The sequence below is a fragment of the Salmo salar genome, chromosome 12, assembly GCF_965601325.2.
Source record: "Salmo salar chromosome 12, fSalSal1, whole genome shotgun sequence".
Lineage (NCBI taxonomy): Eukaryota > Metazoa > Chordata > Actinopteri > Salmoniformes > Salmonidae > Salmo > Salmo salar.
Window position 1 is genome coordinate 83,196,645 of NC_138302.1, and position 19,667 is coordinate 83,216,311.

At 41.9% G+C, this 19,667-nt stretch overlaps 1 protein-coding gene across 3 annotated transcripts in view; it reads left to right on the forward strand.

The window, feature by feature from the left end:
• Positions 1–4,732: 4,732 nt before the first annotated feature.
• LOC106565793 (nuclear receptor coactivator 3) overlaps positions 4,733–19,667 on the forward strand; it is a 35,898-nt gene continuing 20,963 nt past the window's right edge. For 2 of the 3 annotated variants that reach the window (XM_014133322.3, XM_014133325.3), the window contains exon 1: positions 4,733–4,851. The gene's annotated coding sequence lies outside the window, so the exon portion shown is untranslated. Of the gene's footprint in view, positions 5,071–19,667 lie in introns of all 3 variants that reach the window. The other variant, XM_082959353.1, reaches the window with a different exon arrangement.

A 19,667-nucleotide genomic window follows, 5' to 3' on the forward strand; every position in this document is an offset into this window, starting at 1 on the left:
ATACTCTCCTAACAACCTAAGCATTACGAAACTTCTATTCAATCAAATAAACCTCATGTAGCAAATAAGCCATACATTTTTTTTCTTGACCAAAATCGACACTCTCATTGACCTCCATACAAAAACTCTTTGCTTGGTATAGAGGTAAAGAGAGAGTTGGGCCTCTCTCTTTACCTCTTCCTCTCTAACGCAACTTGACAACCGAAAAACACCCTGTTTTGTTTGACATACATCACTCAAAAACACTTTTTGTTGATAATAACTGTGCGAAACATGGTCAGACGGGTCTGTTTTCTGCAGGGAGGTCATCCTCCGCATTAGGAACATGGTGACTTCACTATGTCATTCTAGCTTTTGTGTTTTCTGAGAAAATGGCCGTGTTACTTTTGCCCCTTGTTCTTTCGTCCCAGCTCTCCCTACATTTTGACTGGGGAACAGGAGTGGAGAAATATGATTTATTTCTTTAGCATCTTGAGAGAATACAAATGCACAGTTAGATACCATCTGTAGGGGTATATTCATCAGCATCATAGGCTATAATCTGAGAGTATTTCAACCACATCAAATATGCATCCAAGGCGAATTGACATTTTATCAGAAACATACTGGGTTGTAAACTTCTTTGCTCCGTGAAAGAAGCAAATATGACAGAATTTGACCGATGGATTGAAGGATTCATTCTATCGATTTATGAGATTATTTTGGTGAGCAAGGGTTCATTTAGTCTTCTATGGCAACATAATGACAGGAGAGAAGCTGCCTGTATCTAATTATAGACAAGTTAAGAAACAAATAGCCTACCAAAATGCCGGAAATTATAACAGAAACATATCTAAAAAATCCTGCATACCTGTTAAAAAATCTTTCCGCAGTCTCTGACTAGATTTTCCATATTAACGGGTCGGATGCCGGCCTCAGATTTTCACTTTATCACATAGCCTATAGTCGGGCGGTTGCGGATGGGTTATTAGCAACTGTAGACAGGTGAACAAACAGCTGACCGGCGTACAACTTCTATAATGGTATATGGCTACGTGTCTGTTAGAAAGCACTCCACTAGATGTCACCCTCCAGCTTGCCTCATAATAGATACTGTATCTTGACAGTTTTTCTATGGACACTGCTGCATTAATAAATCACAACAATCGCATAATGCCTGGGAAAAGCTTTCTTGTGTAAAGGACAGAAAAAACATCCAATGCTCTTAAGGAAAAGGAGGAACATTATCAGTTAAGGTATATTATTGATCATTGAAGAGCACTGGTTGACGAGTGCATGTTTCTTTTTCAATCACACTGTATGTAGCCTACTTTACCAATCTACAATCTACATCTCACCAATCCAACCCTATTGGATATCATCCCATAACTACAGAGGAATGGCACACCCTCGAAAAGCAGTTATCAATTTGAGATAAATTGGCCAGGTGACAAGAAGTGCATGTGGAGTTAACTATAAAAGCCGCTTTCTCTGAACTGTCAAGAAAGAAAGCCCAGTGCTATTGCAGCATTCAAATCCCCCTTTCCCCGTGCTAGAAGAAGAACTCACAATATGATGGCCATGATCCACTGTAATATAGACACAGGTCAGGGGTGTAGATACACAGTCATCACCTTTGCTCTATATAAAATATTATACACTGCTTAATCCCATGCAATAGAAGCACTGTGCAGGACTAGTATAAACCATCTACAGGTCTGAAATGAGAAATATCTGACTTCATCCATATGGATTTCATGGGAAAAGGTTCTATGTGGGGAAATTTGACATGGATGCTTCTCAAACTTTTCTCCAGTGATAATTCAGTTGAAGAGTTGTATTATTTTCTCTATGGAAAATCTTGGCATATATTTAGGGAAATATTGATCATATAGGGATCATTTCCCACTTAATCTACACTGGATGTGTGTCTCCTTGTTTAATTAATATACATCTATTTCAGACTTGTAAGTGTTTTCATTACTTCTGTAGTTTTATTTCATGCAATGATGAAACCTAAAAGCAGACTTACTGTATTCTCACTGAAGAAAAAGTTTTTTGAAAGAAGGAGAATGAAAAAAAAGGAAACCCACACAGTAAAATGTCAGGTGAATGTTCTGTTGTTATGTAGGCGACCCATGAAATACGCTCAGCAATCATTAACTTGGCAATGATTAAATACTTGTGTTTGAGTTTCACTGACGAGGGCTTTAGAGCAAACCATCAAACACCTATCATTCTGAAATGTTTATATGACTACCTCTATATCAGGTGGATAAAAAGACACTTCTCAAATTGGTTCTGTCTGTCTCTTGCTCTTGCTCTCTCTCTCTCTCTCTCTCTCTCTCTCTCTCTATCGCTCTCTCTATCGCTCTCTCTATCGCTCTCTCTTTTTTCTAAGTAAACTCACTCTTCCTCTTGAAAATAACTAATTAATGAAATATTGAACATTCTCTGCCCTTTTCATGTGTGCTTGCTTTATCTATGCATTTCACAATTCGTTGTATAAAATAATTAATAAATTGTGCCCATGTACTGTAATTAGGGCTGTGACGATACCAGCATTGCAATAGTTTTTCCATGGCAAAAATGAAAACATGAAGCAAACCAAACTCTTTGGTCCTTTAAAAACATGCTGTATGTAACATTTTGTGTGCTATAGCTTAGAAAATAAATAAATGTGACTCTGGATGACAACATAATGATGATTGTTTCCAACATCAGGGCTGTTTTCCTAAAGAAGTTAAATCTGCTTCATGTTTTGTTTCCTTTGCATGATACAAACGAGTATCGTGATACTGGTATCATCTTGGCCCAAACTGGAATATATCTCTGTTTGTCTTCATCATGATTCTAAAGCCTTGAATCTGAGTGGAATTCAAATGAAGTGGGGGAAGTCGAGGGGTGAGGAGCAGAGGCACCAGATTGGTTGTTTGCAGGTAAAGCAATCTGCAAATACATTAATTATTAGGGGCTATCTCCTGTCCTTACAAACTGTTATCTCCTGTCCTTTCATACTGGAAAGGCAGAGAGGGAAGGGGGTTGGGATGTAGCGTCTCACACTCACTGACAGAGGGGAGGTCAGTTTGTGGTGTGTTGTGGGGGAGGGGGCACAAACAGAGGACCATGGGCCCCCCTTAAGGACTCTGTGGAATGTAATTGAGGCTCACTCTTTAACACACAAGCACCCAACCAGGCAAACAGATGATTCATGATAGCAGTGTTAGCTTTATGGCTGTGGTGATCTCTGTTATAAACACATAATCTCAGTTGAATGCTGTTTATCAAATACAAGTGAACTCCAGTAACATCATTTTATGGGAAAGGATCCGTATCAAACTTTCTCTGTCAAGACTAATACATCTGTCGTTCTCAAGTGACAAATAATACTTCCATTTGTGTTTTGAGTTCATGAGCTTAAATATGCATATCAACTGCCTGAAGCAGATAGGTATTTTAGAAGTTAAAATCGGTATAAAATTGGCTGGACTGCATAAATCTCTGTGTGCTTGAAACTTGGGACACAGCTGAGGCTATGAACTTCACAGATTTTTTCAACAACACCCCTTTGAAGGCAACATCAAAGATGCATGTAAGTAAAACTTTTAAGAGTCATCACCACAGTATTTTAGGTGGGGTATTTTTTTCCAGTATATATTTTTCCTTCTCAATTGTAGACAGATTGAGATAAAATATGCCCAGACCAAGGAAACAGCAAGCAAGGAGCGAAGCAAGCAAGGAGCTAATTACCAAGTGTCACCCAGTCCCCCCCCCCTCCATCTTTAGCCCTGACTCCCTCCCCAACAGTTGAAATTCTACACTGGTGTGCCTGAGAGATCACCATGGAGACAGATTCGGCACTATCTTCCATAGCTCTTCTCCAGAGGGCAGTTGGGACTCCTTAGTCCCGTCAGTCTCCCATAGGGCGATTGCACTTCATAGTGTTTGCTACACAATTGCAAATTGTACCCTGAACACCGCTGTTCCCCACTCCCCATGTGGCATATGGATATTGGCCTGTTCTTGTGTTAGTGAACAGATGGATAACATGTATGAAAGTCTGAGGGTTGTGTGTGAGTGCATACTTGAGCTTGACTGCCAGTCAGTGTTGTAAGAACTTGTAGTAATACATGCATGGCTGAGGAAGCACACATTTTGTATCATACCTATTTATCCTTCTCCATGTTACTGCTCAATCTGAATTCTGTTGATTTTGTATTTTTGTTAATCTTTTGGAGAGGATTATATAAAAAGGTAAACTAAACCCACTTAGCCTATGACTCTTTTAAAATGCATACTTGGGAACCAGCAATGGTTTGAGTGTAACAGATAATGTTGAAAAATGTACATCATACAATCTCAGAAGAATATGTAGGCTTATGTTACAATTGCAGACCTAAACACTTTATTTGTCAATATCAGTATTTGAGGCATCAGAATTATGTCTAAAACATTTAGAAAATAATTAAATTCAAGAGATTCCTTCTAGGGCACTTTTTTTGCTAATGGAGAATAGCACGTCACAACGTCCACGCTCACATATATCTCCATGGGCTACTTTGGTGAGCTATAAATAAATGAATGTTGATGGATTTCCCTTAATATAATAGCATCGGTATTGCTGCCCGTCTCATCTATATACTTATTTCTAGTCTACGTGTAGTCCATGTTCAGAAAGATCCATACGTCTGAATTCTGAAAGAGGAGGAAGACAACTACTCTACCCAGAAGCCCTATCGCTCTTTTGCAAGCTGGCTTCTTGCGCTTTGGGAGTGTTTCCCATTTAAACAAACACAGTGGTGAAGATGGCGGAGAGTTAATAGGGACAAGAAAGAAACTGGTGTAGCCTACTCAATGAATGCATTGAAGCGGGTGAGTTTTTACTGCTAGTAGCCGGTGTTTTGTTGGTAACACTGATAGAGTTTTAAAACATGTGGCACATTTTCCAGTTAACCTGATGTAGCTAAACGCGTTTCTTGGAATAGGCAGAGGTTTCACCCGTAGCCTACAACCAACCTACCTTGTAGTTCTGAGCGTGTCCGTTTATTTTGGATTTGTTGGCAACATGAAGAGTGCTCTCTCCCTGATGATGTAAGTCCATATTTGTCTATTGGCTGTTTTAAATATGTGTGCATTCCTCGTGGAGGTTGCATACGGCTTTTATGTTAATCTTTGTTACAAAGTTTATCAGAGGGGCAAATTGATAGCATTACATTCAGAAACTATTCCATCTCGACTGTGAGTTAACTCTTATATTTGTGTAGGCAAGATACCTGTTTGGCATTGCAACGGTTCTATTGAAGTCTAAGTAAATCTTTTTTTTTTAAAGTACTAGTTTGCCCAAATATTTAGGTTGCGTTTTCATACTCTTTAAATTAAGAACAAATATCCATAGTTTAACATTGGACTACAGCTGAATCTACTGTCGCCAACTAGGCTAGATTCAGAGGTTCAGTGTAGTTCTTATGGTATTAATGGTTACAAGGAATAACTGTTTTCAGCAATCTGCTACTTCGTAATGATTGTGACAGTTGACGCGTGAAAATGAACATTGGCAACATTGTATCAACCTCAACATGACGTAGCCTAATGGTCAGCTAGTGTTAAAATTACAACTAACTTATGTTGGACAAAACAGCGACATGGTGGAGGTAGTAGCCCGGCCATTTAAAAATCCGCACATTTGCTGTTATTTATGGTTCAGCCGTGCTAGGTTAAGTAGCTATTTGTGATCATAACGGTGAAGATAATGACCCACCACAACGCCGTAGGATTGAATACGTACGTCAGGCCACCAGCTCAACTCTCTCGTAGGCTTCATGCAACATTGCTACAGAATAGGCTATTTATGATACAATATGTCTCAAGTTCACATACATTTAATTTACTGCAGGGCATGGTAAGGAGAATGTTGGTCTTCATTCACGTGTGTGTGCGAGAGAGAGGGCTCATGTTTAAGCGACTCTGGGCTGAACACTCCTCACCGAGTTTTTGGTTAGAAAAATGGCAACAAAACGAATTACTGATCAGTTTGTATGCTGAGCATTTACTTTGCGGCAATAAGGGAGAATTCTTCGACAGCTTGCTCATGTATTCTCGACAGACAATGGAGGGTGAGTAATTTCCCTTGAATTTAAAGGTCTAGGTGGGCAGTCTTTGCTTGGGGGCAAACCACGTGAATCACAAGAAACCTTTCTGATACTCACACGCACACATGTACAGGAGGAGGACCTACTCATCCCAACATGCAAGACTCTCAATGCTCCGTCTGGCTTAAGACTTTTTTAAGGGTCAATTAATTGAATTTGCCCTAGAAGAATTAGAAAGAACTGTGTGGACACCTACAAATTAGTGGATTCACCTTTCCAACAAGTCAGTATGTCAAATTTCTGCCCTGCTAGAGCTGTCCTGGTCACTTGTAAGTGCTGTTATTGGGAAGTGGAAACGTTTAGGAACATCAACGGCTCAGCCGCAAAGTGGTAGGCCACAAAACGGGACCGCTGTGTGTTGAAGCGTGGAGAGAGAGAAGAAAAAAATACATTTGTCTGTCCTCGGTTGCAACACTCATTACCGAGTTCCAAACTGCCTGTAGATGCAATGTCAGCACTGTTCGTCGGGAGATATATGAAATGGGTTTTCATGGCCGAGCAGCTGCACACAAGCCTAAGTTAATCATGTGCAAGACCAAGTGTCGGGTGGAATGGCGTAAAGCTTGCCGTCATTGGACTCTGGAGCGGTGGAAACGCGTTCTCTGGTGTGATGAATCACGCTTCACCATCTGGCAGTCAGACAAACATATGGGTTTGGCGGATGCCAGGAGAATGCTACCTGCCCGACTGCATAATGGAAACGGTCAAGTTTGGTGGTGGAGGAGGAATAATGGTCTGGGGCAGTTATTTATGGTTTGGGATAGGCCCCTTAGTTCCAGTGAAGGGAAATCTTAATCCTACAGCATACAATGACGTTCTAGCCAATTCAGCACTTCCAACTTTGTGGCAAGTTTGGGGAAGGCCCTTTCCTGTTTCAGCAGGACAATTCCCGTGCACAAAGCGAGGTCCATACAGAAATGGTTTGTTGAGATCGGTGTGCAAGAACTTGACTAGCCTGCACAGAGCCCTGACCCCAACCCCATCGAACACCTTTGGGATGAATTGGAAAGCAGACTGAGCCAGGCCTAATCGCCCAACACCAGTGCCCAACCATACTAATGCTCTTGTGGCTGAATGGAAGCAAGTCTCCTGTTCCAACATCTAGCGGAAAGCCTTCCCAGAAGAGTGGAGGCTGTTTAAGCAGCAAAGGGTGTACCAACTCCATATTAATGCCCATGATTTTGGAATGAAATGATTGATGAGCAGGTGTTAACATACACTACATGGCCAAAAGTATCAGGTGAATGTGTATGGTGTCTGAGCTATGGGCTTGGAGTAAGAGTTAGGCCACTGAGCTATCCTGACTAGCAAATTGTCTTCATGGTCTCATTTTAGGATTAGGCCTATTTATCATGAATACTTTTTAATGCACATCTACATTGTCTCCATCTTCTCTAGCAGTGTATATGTTTGTAGGAAGGGAACAGTGGCTGCTGTGTGAAACTACTCAATGAACTGCTGCTGCTACTCTGATTCTTTGCAAATTGAGCCCCCCTTCTCTATCTCTCCCTTTCTCTCACAGGGTGTCAGGCTGCGTTAACAATGAATCAATCTTCTGGGAGATTCTTTGACTGCAGATGGGTTGAAGAAGTGACTTTGATGCATGCCTTTTTCTTTGTCCATTTACTACTGTGTTCTCAATAAGTCATTAACTTATCGCTTCACCTCATGGGTGTAGGAACATCTCTCTGGTGTCAGCTTCCTAGCAGATGAACCAATCCATTGATTTCCATGACATATTGAGTGGATATTGTTACTGTTTGTGCATTGGCATTTGTCAGCATTAAGACTAGGGTTTGATGATGCATACTTGGCCTAATATTTAACTGTCATATTGTTTTCGCACAGACAACTGTTGTCCTTGTCACTTCTGAAAGTATTCACTTATTTAAAATCTGGTTGTGGGTATTTTGACTTAAAGCAGAAAGAATGAGTGGGGAAATATGCAAATGCATCACCTTTTGTGGGGTGGAGAGGTACTTTATAACTGTTCCTACTCTCTTTGGCAAGCTGAATTTCTGCTCCATTGATGTTTGAATAGATAGCTTTTTTTTGTTTGTCGTCAGGGTTGTGACTAAGGGGGAAATGTTAAAAAATAAGGTATTTGTTGGTCAACGAGTAAAGGTGAGGGTGTGTGCTCATTCATCTTGTTAGTGGGGAGAGAAGAGCAGTGGGTAGGGGTGGGCTCTTGGAGACCCACTGAGCTGAAAGGAAAGCCTGATTGTTTCCCTAATTGAAATTTGATTCCTTGGCCTTTGTACCTTTTTTGTGGGTGGTAGTGAGGCGCTGGGTTTGAATTGAAAGCATAAGAGAGAGCTATAAAGTTACATTTCCAAGAAGACAAGCCCACATGACAACCTCAAGGTCATTAATTTGGTGACAGTAAACTCTGCATGTCAGCTGACATACCTGAGGGGCCTCGCAGCCCCACGCTCCACAAATACCTTCAACAGGTTAGTTTGTTGAATCAACTAAAGCAAAACTCCTCTCCCTCCCCCGAAAGGAAAGAGCCCAAGATAGAACTGGAGTGGAGACTTGAGTTCCTGCTGATGAAATATTTAGGACTGACTGCTCAGATGGAGTGTTAAAGACCAGAAGAGTAGGAACTGTGGAGCAACTAAAACAGCGGTTTCCCCTTCAATGACACCAAACCCTGGTCTCAATCACTTCATGCAGATTGCAGTGTGGCTCCGCTAGTATCAATTCATATTCATGCATTCCCCTCTCGTTCAACTCTGAGGTAATACCCAAATGCAGGGGTAATTCTGCCATATGTGAGCCCGAGCCATGCACACTTATGAAAGCCAAACGTGCAGCCTGAAGTAATCATTGCACCCAATTCCAATTTATAACCACTAAGGCGTTGGAACAGTTAGTACTCTGTAGTCACTGCTGGTTGGACGACAGAAGGAATAGCTTATGAGGAAGTGAGAGGGGGGGCACAGCTCTTCTTTCCACCCGTCTTTACTTTCTCTCCCTTGGCTGAAGAATGCTCGTTAAACTGGTTCACCTGAACAAGCCAATGGGAGGGTAGCTCCCTGCCCTGGTTTTGTTACCATTGTAAAATGTTAGTGAGACTATTTGTGTTTTGTTTAGGGCCCCCTTTTTTTATAAAGTCTGGGGGGAAAGGAAGAGGGAAAAAAAGTTTTGTTTGTGAGATAAATGTTACCAGATGCTTTCTCCGTCAGGCAGGCAGCGGGGAGAGAGCGTGTCAGTTCTGAACTTCTCAACTGCTACACGGCCACCTTGCTTTGATTCTGCCCCTCCACGGCTCGGAGGAGAGTTAAGTCTTCCACCCTGAAGTGAGAGGCCTCTGCTATTCTGGGTCGATCAGCGAGCAGACTGCGGATTTACTACACTGTGTTAACACCAAAGCATGATACTACATTTATTGTAATGTTAACATTTTTCTGCAACTAAATAGTCTTAATTGACTTGAGGTTGGGGTGTTATGGTGGGGGGGACTGTTGTGGAATAGATGAACATATTCTCTTAGCTGTCATTTATGCCCATTTTTTTACCATGATGTTGCACTTGTTTTTTTTGTTAAGATGACACCCAATCCAAGGGTTGCTTGCTGATACCTGTCAATCCCTGTTTTAAGAGCAGTGCAGCACTGCTGTCATTTTCACCATACTCAGAACAATGGGGTGACACACGAGTAAACCCATTTTGATTCTGAATATGGTGTTTTGAGTCTTGGCTCTGCATTTATGCACCTCAACTGATGGGCACTACCAGGAGTCAGGACTCTACCACTGCTTTGATAGGTCCCTGTGGTCAGAAGAGGTTAATAATGTGCAGATGGGAACCCAATTGCAGAAGAATAAGCTCCTATTTGATCAGATTTTATTTTCTCTTTCCCATATTGTTACTAGCCTGGCAAATTAAGCTAGTCTTTCCTTGTGTGTAAAAGAGGCACCCAACATTGAGGCTCCACCCTCATGCTTTATATTACCTAATGAAACGCCATTAACATGTAGAGTCAACCTCTGACCTCAACCCAGGTCAAAGGTTATCTTTTAAAGTGCAAAACAAATGTCGTTTACCGCTTTACTCGTCTAAATGGGTGGTGAAAGCTGAATGTTTCTCTGCTGCCTTTTGAAGAACATTCGCTCACCCTGTCACAGTTGAGTAGGCTTTTATACAGATATTCAGAGTCCAGTGTTTGGGTCGTTCTGTGCTAGAACAGAGAACCATCATGGTAGAATGTATATGTTATACTTTTTCACAGTTATATAATTTGTTGTGTTTTGACCTATGAGAGCTGTGATTGGCTGTAAAGGCTTGACTTATTTATTAACAGATGGAGTAGAGCGTGCTGCCATCGAGTCAAAAACAACCACGTTTGGGTTGTCAGTAGATGACAGCTCTGCTGGGTGGGTTTATGAGTTGATCTTTGAATCTGAGTGTTCCAATCCCCAACGTATGGCCCCCTCCCTCCTTTAAAAAGCTTGGTCCTTCTGACCCCTCTATCCACCCTGTCCTCATAAGTCATTTAAATACACTTTTAAGTGTTAATCTGAATCTGTGCAGCGTGTGGTGGGCCCAGTGCTGGACAGAAGGAGGGGAGTGAGAGGGTGAGACCGGCTTGAGTATACATTTTGGGCTACTTTGCTTTGCGAATTGCGTTCACGTTGACCACTATTATGCTGTACTTTGATTCAGGACTTTGTTTATCTAATACAAGAAATGTAGTAAAAACATAAAATGTCTGACCCAGAATTGCAAATGAAAAATTGACACCCTTACCCAGTTCAGCTCCAATGACATCTATTGCGATGGCTTGACATAAATGGTCCTAGAAATGAATGTTAGAGGTTTTATTCTTTAACCTCCACTTGTGTAGAATTGTGGTTCCCACTTCCAGTGGAGATGTTATGGAGAGAAATTTAACTAATTTGATCAAGTTGACCACTTGCACCTATAAATATGTGGTGGTGTTAATTGTATTAGGGGAGATTCAGTTTAACTCACGAGTAACCTGATCTGAGTAAGACCAATCATCCTTTTATTTCAAAGCTACTGGTGCTTCTTTCTCTCTGCATAGCATTTCTGTGTGTGTGTTTAAAAACAAATAATCAGTAAATAAAAAATGAATGGTGGGGCAGGGGGTAGTGATTAAACTGGCATCAGACCATTTGAGTGGAATTCTTTGCAGGGGGTCATAGTTCAGCTGAGGAAAGGTGAAATTAAAACTATGCTAAACTTTTGACCCTGCAGGAGCTACGCAGGAACGCCCAGCTCTGGTGTGGAATGGAGACTGTTCTCTTCCTGTGTTTACTCCACGGATTCATAGAGGGAGGAGCGAGTAAGGGGGAAATGGGCTGAGCTGCGGTCTGAAATGAATGTTGACTTTTCAGCTGAGCAACACTGTGAACACCACACTGCTCCTGCCTGGTTGGTGGGGGTATAACGTTAGCACTCCTCTCTGTAGACATTTTTATTGTTCATATCATTTACCCTCAATTCAAGAGTTGAAACTTGGTGGTATAGATTTATGGTTGTCTTTTGAAAATACGGTTAAGGTACCGTGTGCTTTCCTCTCCATAGCCTCTTCAATAGGAGACAGAGGATGCTGATATGTTGATATGTTATCTCAAAGGCAGAATGGGGGCATTGCAGGCTTGACTCTGTGCTGTCAGATAAGTCTCTGGCCATTGATTAATGATCTCATTAGCATAATATTAGCCCTGTGTGATCATGTTTAGCCATGATCGGTGTTCTATTGGTTGCAAGATGGTATGGGGGGGATGGGGTAGTAGTTAATAAAAACCTAACTAGCACGTTCAAAGACCTTAGTAATGCCCTAAGGTAGTTAATATAGGGGATTATGATAGTACACTTTTATTTGGTGTGCTCGTGTCCGGTCTCCTTGATGCTCTGTCTATTTTAATGATGGATAGCAGTGAAGAGATGTTCCTGCAGAAACTTCTCTTTGTCTCTCCCTCTGAGAGAGATATAGAGAGATATATATATATATATATATATATATATTACACAAACAGTGAGTGAGATTAATCTCTTTGTCTTCACCTTCATTTATGTCAAAGTGAAAGTGTGTGCGTTGTGCTGCTACGGCTCTGGGGATGGAGGGGGAGTACTTTCTCGGAGAAGCTGCTGTGCTTTGAATGTCTGTTCCTTTCAGCTTTGAACTACCTGCTCTGTGTCTGAATGTCTCTGTCTCTCTCTCTCTCTCTCTCTCTGTGTCTGAATGTCTCTCTCTCTGTGTCTGAATGTCTCTCTCTCTGTGTCTGAATGTCTCTCTCTCTGTGTCTGAATGTCTCTCTCTCTGTGTCTGAATGTCTCTCTCTCTGTGTCTGAATGTCTCTCTCTCTCTGTGTCTGAATGTCTCTGTCTCTGTCTCTGTCTGAATGTCTCTGTCTCTCTGTGTCTGAATGTCTCTGTCTCTCTGTGTCTGAATGTCTCTGTCTCTCTGTGTCTGAATGTCTCTGTCTCTCTGTGTCTGAATGTCTCTGTCTCTCTGTGTCTGAATGTCTCTGTCTCTCTGTGTCTGAATGTCTCTCTCTCTCTCTCTGTCTGAATGTCTCTCTCTCTCTGTGTCTGAATGTCTCTCTCTCTCTGTCTCTCTCTGTCTGAATGTCTCTGTCTCTCTCTGTCTGAATGTCTCTGTCTCTCTCTGTCTGAATGTCTCTGTCTCTCTCTGTCTGAATGTCTCTGTCTCTCTCTGTCTCTGTGTCTGAATGTCTCTGTCTCTCTCTGTCTGAATGTCTCTGTCTCTCTCTCTGTCTGAATGTCTGTCTCTCTCTCTGTCTGAATGTCTCTCTCTGTCTCTGTGTCTGTCTGAATGTCTCTCTGTCTCTGTCTCTGTCTGAATGTCTCTCTGTCTCTGTCTGAATGTCTCTCTGTCTCTGTCTCTGTCTCTGTCTCTGTCTCTCTCTGTCTCTCTGTGTCTGAATGTCTCTGTCTCTCTCTGTCTCTCTGTCTGAATGTCTCTGTCTCTCTCTGTCTCTCTGTGTCTGAATGTCTCTGTCTCTCTGTGTCTGAATGTCTCTTCCCCTTTACTGCAGCACCAATAATTCACTCTTCAATGTTAATGTGCACACTTTCACCTCTTCAGGGGAAAAAAACATGCAGAGAAGACACCTTCACTGTTGTGATTAGTTGAATATCCCTTAATCGTTGCAACTCTCTGAATAAGCTGATGGAGCCCATTGGCGGTTAGTCTACCAATGTTCCCTTTTCTTGCTGTAAATAAGGAAGTACATGTGTGGTTTTCTTGTCTAGAATCTCTGCCCTTCCTTTCAGTCCCCCCCCCCTCTGTCTCTCTCACTCTGTCAGTATGAAGAATATGAAAGGCTTGTTTTATTCTAATTTGAGCTGTTTCCCAATGAGGCTGGGACTGTTTGAACTCTACTGTGAACTAATGATGGGGGAAAAATCGATACAGGTACATATCAAGATATTATTTGACAATATATCGCAGTATTACTTTTGTATTAGTAAGCTGTACCTGCACCAAAACATCAATATTTTTCTTATCTTGCACTCTTTTAAATTGTGAGCCAATTTCTTTTCAGCACTGATCAACACTTTTCTCATGACTCTGTGGTTCCGCTGCAGCTGACATATGGTGATAGCAATATGTTTGGAAAACCGCAGTATCGAACCGCAATATTTCAAAAATATATATATATTTTACCCCTTTTTTTTCTCCCCAGTTTTGTGGTATCCAATTGGTAGCTAGTCTTGTCTCATTGCTGCAACTCCCGTACGGACTCGGGAGAGGCGAAGGTCGAGAGTTGTGCGTCCTCCGAAACCCAGCCAAGCTGCACTGCTTCTTGACATAATGTCCACTTAACCCGGAAGCCAACCTCACCAATGTGTCGGAGGAAACACTTACACCTGGCGACTGTCAGCATGCACTGCTCCGGGAATCGCTAATGTCCGATGGGACAAGAACATCCCTGCCGGCCAAACCCTCCCCTAACCCTGGACGACGCTGGGCCAATTGTGCGCCGCCCCATGGGTCTCCCTGTCGCGGCCGCCTGCGACAGAGCCAGGTCTCGAACCAGGATCTCTAGTGGCACAGCTAGCACTGCGATGCAATGCGTTAGACCACTGCGCCAGTCGGGAGGCCCTCGAGCCGCAATACTTATAGAATCACAATACATATGGTATTGTGAGGTCCCTGGAAAATCCCAGCCCTACTGTAAACCTTAGCTCCTGCTTTCCTGTCTGGGGGAGGCGCTGGCATTTAATTTGAGAGTATAGAGCATTTTTGGATGCCTCGTTGAGAGGATATTAAATCGTGACTTATTTTTCTCTGGCACGGTCTGCAATAGCTGCATTCTTCCTCCCCACTATCTCCTCCCATCTCACCCATCTGGTTGTGGAGATGGGGAGGAGTATGGCTATCAACAGCGCTATGAGGCTGGTTTTGATCTGAATTTTAAGAAAACGGACTCAACAATTTCAAAGATTTTATTTTAAATCATTTGGGCCCAAATCTATGGATGTCACGACTGGGAACGCAAATATGCATCTGTTGGTCACAGATCAGTAAACCAGTCAGAATCTGGTGTGACCACCATTTGCCTTATGCAGCGTGACATATGGAGTTGATCAGGCTGTTGATTGTGGCCTGAGGAATGTGCGAAGTTGCTGTATTTTGGCATGAACTTTAACATGCCATCATACACAGTGATCCAGAGCATCCCAAACATGCTCAATGGGTGACATGTCTGAGTATGCAGGCCATGGAAGAACTGGGACATCTTCAGCCTCCAGGAATAGGGTTGTGGCGGTCATGAAATGTCATTTGGTGACTGTCAAGCAAATAATAGCTGATCTCACAGTAATTAACAAACACATTTAACATCCACCCGTAGCCTACAAGCCACTGATGCAGACCTTTTTTGGAACCTCTTCAATTTAAAAAAAAAAGTCTAAACCCATGTAATATAGCTACACCACAATAAACCCATTTATTGATTACAATACTCTGAGTTGTCCTTATGTTAGGCCCTGATCTGGCTATGGCTGTGGGCTACGCTAGCTCATTTAGTAGTTAAGATTAGCATTCAGTGTCATTATTTTATAGTATGAAGAATACAATTGAACATACAGTAGCTGAATAAAACATATTTTCTCCAAACGATTTGAGGGAGAGTGCACATGCGGCTACTCTGTATTGCCTTTTGCATCCAGTGACCGTTGTGCCCTCAGGCTGAATATAATTATTGTTCCCTTCTCCTGGCTGCATGCGCCGAAGTGCCTCTCACTAACATAGCTCTCTGATAGCTCTATTATTATTAGCCAATGCCCGTCACGTAATCACACATCGGGGACGCAACTGTGAGCGTCCTTATCCAATTCTGAGGCGCATATTGAAGCTATTGGGACTGTACACATTTCGTTAGCCAACAAGATGTAGGCCTAACGAACAGCAAAAGCACTGGCCTATGTTAATCTACTATTCCCCCGTAGTACAAAAGTTGACCTATTCTGTGTAAGAACAAAATATTCCAAACATAGTCTGGGACCGTTGTGTGACGCGATAGATCCCAAAGTATTACAACCACTAGCCTCAAATTTTTAAGCAATGAGGCAACAGACGAGAATTTGGCTTAAAATGTTGATTAAGGATATTTCTTCACATAAACGCAGCAATGCGCACACGGCAGTAGGCTATAAGCACGAATGTTCCAAAATGCAATCAATTAGCGGGAAAACACTATTCTCAAGTCACTGCAGATGCGACCATGCATTTAATGATTGTATTATAAATCTGCATTTTTATGCTAAATCCTTCCCCCAACTTGAAACGCACTGTATATGTATGCCAGTTAAGCTGTTGACCCGTTGTAAAGCGGATGAATTCTAAGTTATTTGGCCACTTGTGATACAAACCTTATCAAAACATATAGGCCTATGGGCTATGCTACATTAGGTGTGTGTGACTATGATTTTTAAAGTTGAAAAAAAGGCATGCACTGTTTCTTGCCTTACTGCACACAAGCTGGGCATGTTTCACAAGTGATGGGCTAATATTGTCACCCATCAGACTTCTGGATTTAATCTTGTATTTACATATACTAACTAATGTGAAATTTGTTTTGATTTAGAATGGACCCTTATCATGCACCTCGAAACGGGCAGGGGAAAACATGTCATCTTATGCACTTAAATAGCGAATGGAGGATTCCCCCCCCCGTGGTTCATTTTCATGGCAGTCAGGTAGGCTATACGCCTGTTGTAAAGAGAAGCAATGTGCTTAACATTAGGGAAGTTGATAAATATAGTAGGAATGGCCTATAGAAAGCTGATGGGATCCTCTTTTTAATAAAGGCCATCACTCTGTTTTCTCATGCAAATGCATTAGCCTATAGAAATGTTGCGCAACATGAGCTCATGGGCTCTCAGGAAGTGTTTGATTAGATTTTTTTTCTTCACATTTGCATTGATGTCAGAGTGATTATAGAGACAGTGCTGAGTACCAGGCAGTTAACACGTTTGGTAGGCTACTAACGACCATCAGCCGCATCAGAGCTTGGAGAAACCTGATTACCGTGACTAAACTGTCACGTGGAATTTGACTGCCGTCATGACTCGTGACCGCCGGTGTGAATACGTTCACAGGAACAGCCCTATCCAGGAATTGTGTACAGATCCTTGCGATATGGGGCTGTGCATTATCATTCTGAAACATGAGGGGATGGCAGTGGCTGAATGGTACGTCAGTATCTCGGTGCATTCAAATTGCCATCAATAAAATGCAATTGTGTTCATTGTCTGTAGCTTATGCCTGCCCATTAGGCAGTATACCATATACTGGGGTATTTGTAAAAAGCCACGCGATGGTTTATTTTAAGTACTTTTTTTTTATACATTTGAACAGTGTCACAATACATTTTTGCAGATGATTCCAGGCGTAGTCTCATGAAACCAGGGTGGAAAACAATAGGTGTTCATGTTTTTGAAATGTTCTCCAAAAACTTGTCATTGAAATTCACACTTCTACTCAATACAACATTGAATTTAGCTTCACACTGTTCTGAGTATAATCAAATACTGCATAGAATGGCTGATTTGCTCATTTGCAGAAGCCTACCTATAATTTGGGCTGGAGGAGTGGGAGGAAGGGATGTACATGCATGTCATTGTCAGTAAGGGAAATGGCATGAAACCTTTACTCTTCAGTTTACACACACACCCGCTCTCTCCCTCTCACAAACACATTGCTCCCAACTTTTAAAACGTTAGGAACCAAACAGAATTAAAGGAGAACCAGAAAAAAATAGTTTTCATATATTTTAGGCCTTTATGAGTCCTACAATTTTTTTGAAGCACATCTCATGCGTTGCAGACCCTTTTCCTTTCAGGCAGTGCCAATCAAATTTGCCTAAACCAACCGTCAACTTACCAGGTTGTTAGCTAGCTAGATGACAACATGACTTAACAATGTTTGCTGTCAAACCAATAATTAGCGACATGGTTTGTGAAATGTGTCTGAAATGCCTGTGTTTAGGCTGGAGACAAGCTGTTTTCTCTGCTATGAAGCTGCATGCCTGTCGCCAAGCTGTGCTCCATTTTCCCTCTGACACTGAGGCTGCATGACCGTGAACTTGCAAAGTCTACTCAGACTGGTCTGTGCTCTTGGGTATAACAGGCAATGAAATTATACAATGCATCAACATTGCCCTCTGCGCACTGCTCCAATGTAATAAATCTAACAAAAGACTCGTCTGGGTCTGCATCCCTGGTTGCCATCACGGCTAAATGTTATATTTTAATTGACAGGAATACACACATGAGGAGTGGACAGGGAGAAACAGGTGAGTGATGGCTGGCTGATTACAGCTGCCACACGTCATATGTGGGTGAAGTGGATATTATTGGACATCCCTGTACAAGAGACTAAAGGCTGCTTCAATTCAACTGAGTTTATAAAAAAACTTGGTAAACATTTTATAACAAGTGCCAGCAAATTCTTTAGCTCGGTAGGGTTGAATTCTGTAGTATCATATGAAACAGTACTAGGGTATTCTACAATGTCGGTATCATGTTTTTGTACTGTGATATTACCGTGGTACTGGTATACCGTGCAACACTACAATTTTATGTTCGTAGCTACTTAAGTATATAACTGCAGTCAACTTGTGCAATACGTTAGGAGATAAAGAACATTGCGTTTTTCATTTCACCTGTCACATTATGGCGTTTATGGTAGTTCCCAGTCATGTTTGTTTACAAGCACACAATGAGAGACCAGAGACTTCTGAGTCACTCACTGTTGTGCAGCCTGCTCCAGGTCATCTAATTACAGTATGCAATTCACAACTGGATGTTTGCTATTAAGTTAACTGTGATAAATGCTCTGCAATTGTGCATTTTTGGTTTGCTTGTTAGCTTCTTCCAAAATCAAGCATTTTACTTGGTAAAAGCAAATAATCCCCTCCTGGATCAAGAGATCAATGAGTATTTTTAGTTGTATAGTTTAGGTCAAACTGTACAAAATGTTCGCTATGTGCTCGTTAGCTGAAATTGTTGTGTTAAAATGCTATTTTATTTTAATATTTTTTTTTACAGTTCATATAAGGAAATCTAATGAATTTATTTAAAATTGACTGCTTTCCTTATGAACTGTAAGACCTAATTAAATCTATGGACTGGGCAGGTGCGCAGCCTTGGGTTGGCCTGGGAGGGTGTAGGCCCACCCACTTGGGAGCCAGGCCCAGCCAATCACAATGAGTTTTCCCCCAGAAAATGACTTTATTACAGACAGAAATACTCCGTTTCATCAGCTATCTGGGTGGCTAGTCTCAGACGATCCCGCAGGTGAAGAAGCCGGATGTGGAGGTCTTGGGCTGGCGTGGTTACACATGGTCTGCGGTTGTGAGGCTGGTTGGACGTACTGCCAAATTCTCTAATGACTTTGGCAGCTTATGTTTGAAATGAACATTCAATTATCTGGCAACAGCTCTGGTGGACATTCCTGCAATTAGCATGCCAATTAGCATGCACCCTCAACTTGAGACATCCGTGGCATTGTGTTGTGACGATACTGCACATTTGAATGACTTTTTATTGTCCCCAGCACAATGATCATGCTGTTTAATCAGCTTCTTGATATTCCACACCTGTCAGGTGGATGGATTATCTTGGTTAAGGAGAAATGCTCACTAACAGGGATGCACACAAATTTGAGAGAAATAATCTTTGTGCATGTGGAAAATTTCTGGAATCTTTTATTTCAGCTCATTAAACATGGGACAAACTTTACATATGGGGTGTGTGTGAGACGGCTCTTGGGATGGACAGAGGAGGAGAGAGCAGCCAGATCCAACTCCAGACTGTCCTGCTCTGAAGTGCAGACGAGGAACAGTTAATGTTTCCCCTCATGTTTTTCTTGCGTCAGGGCTTGGCTGGAATTTGGAGCTGCCAGCGTGCTTCATAATAGAGGCTTTCCTAGTTTATTATTTTTTTTTACAGCTTAACTTTTTAGAAGTCTGCACATGTACACACACTTGGCATTTGTCTGCCTCGCTGCACTTTAGTCCCATTGTGTATCGTATT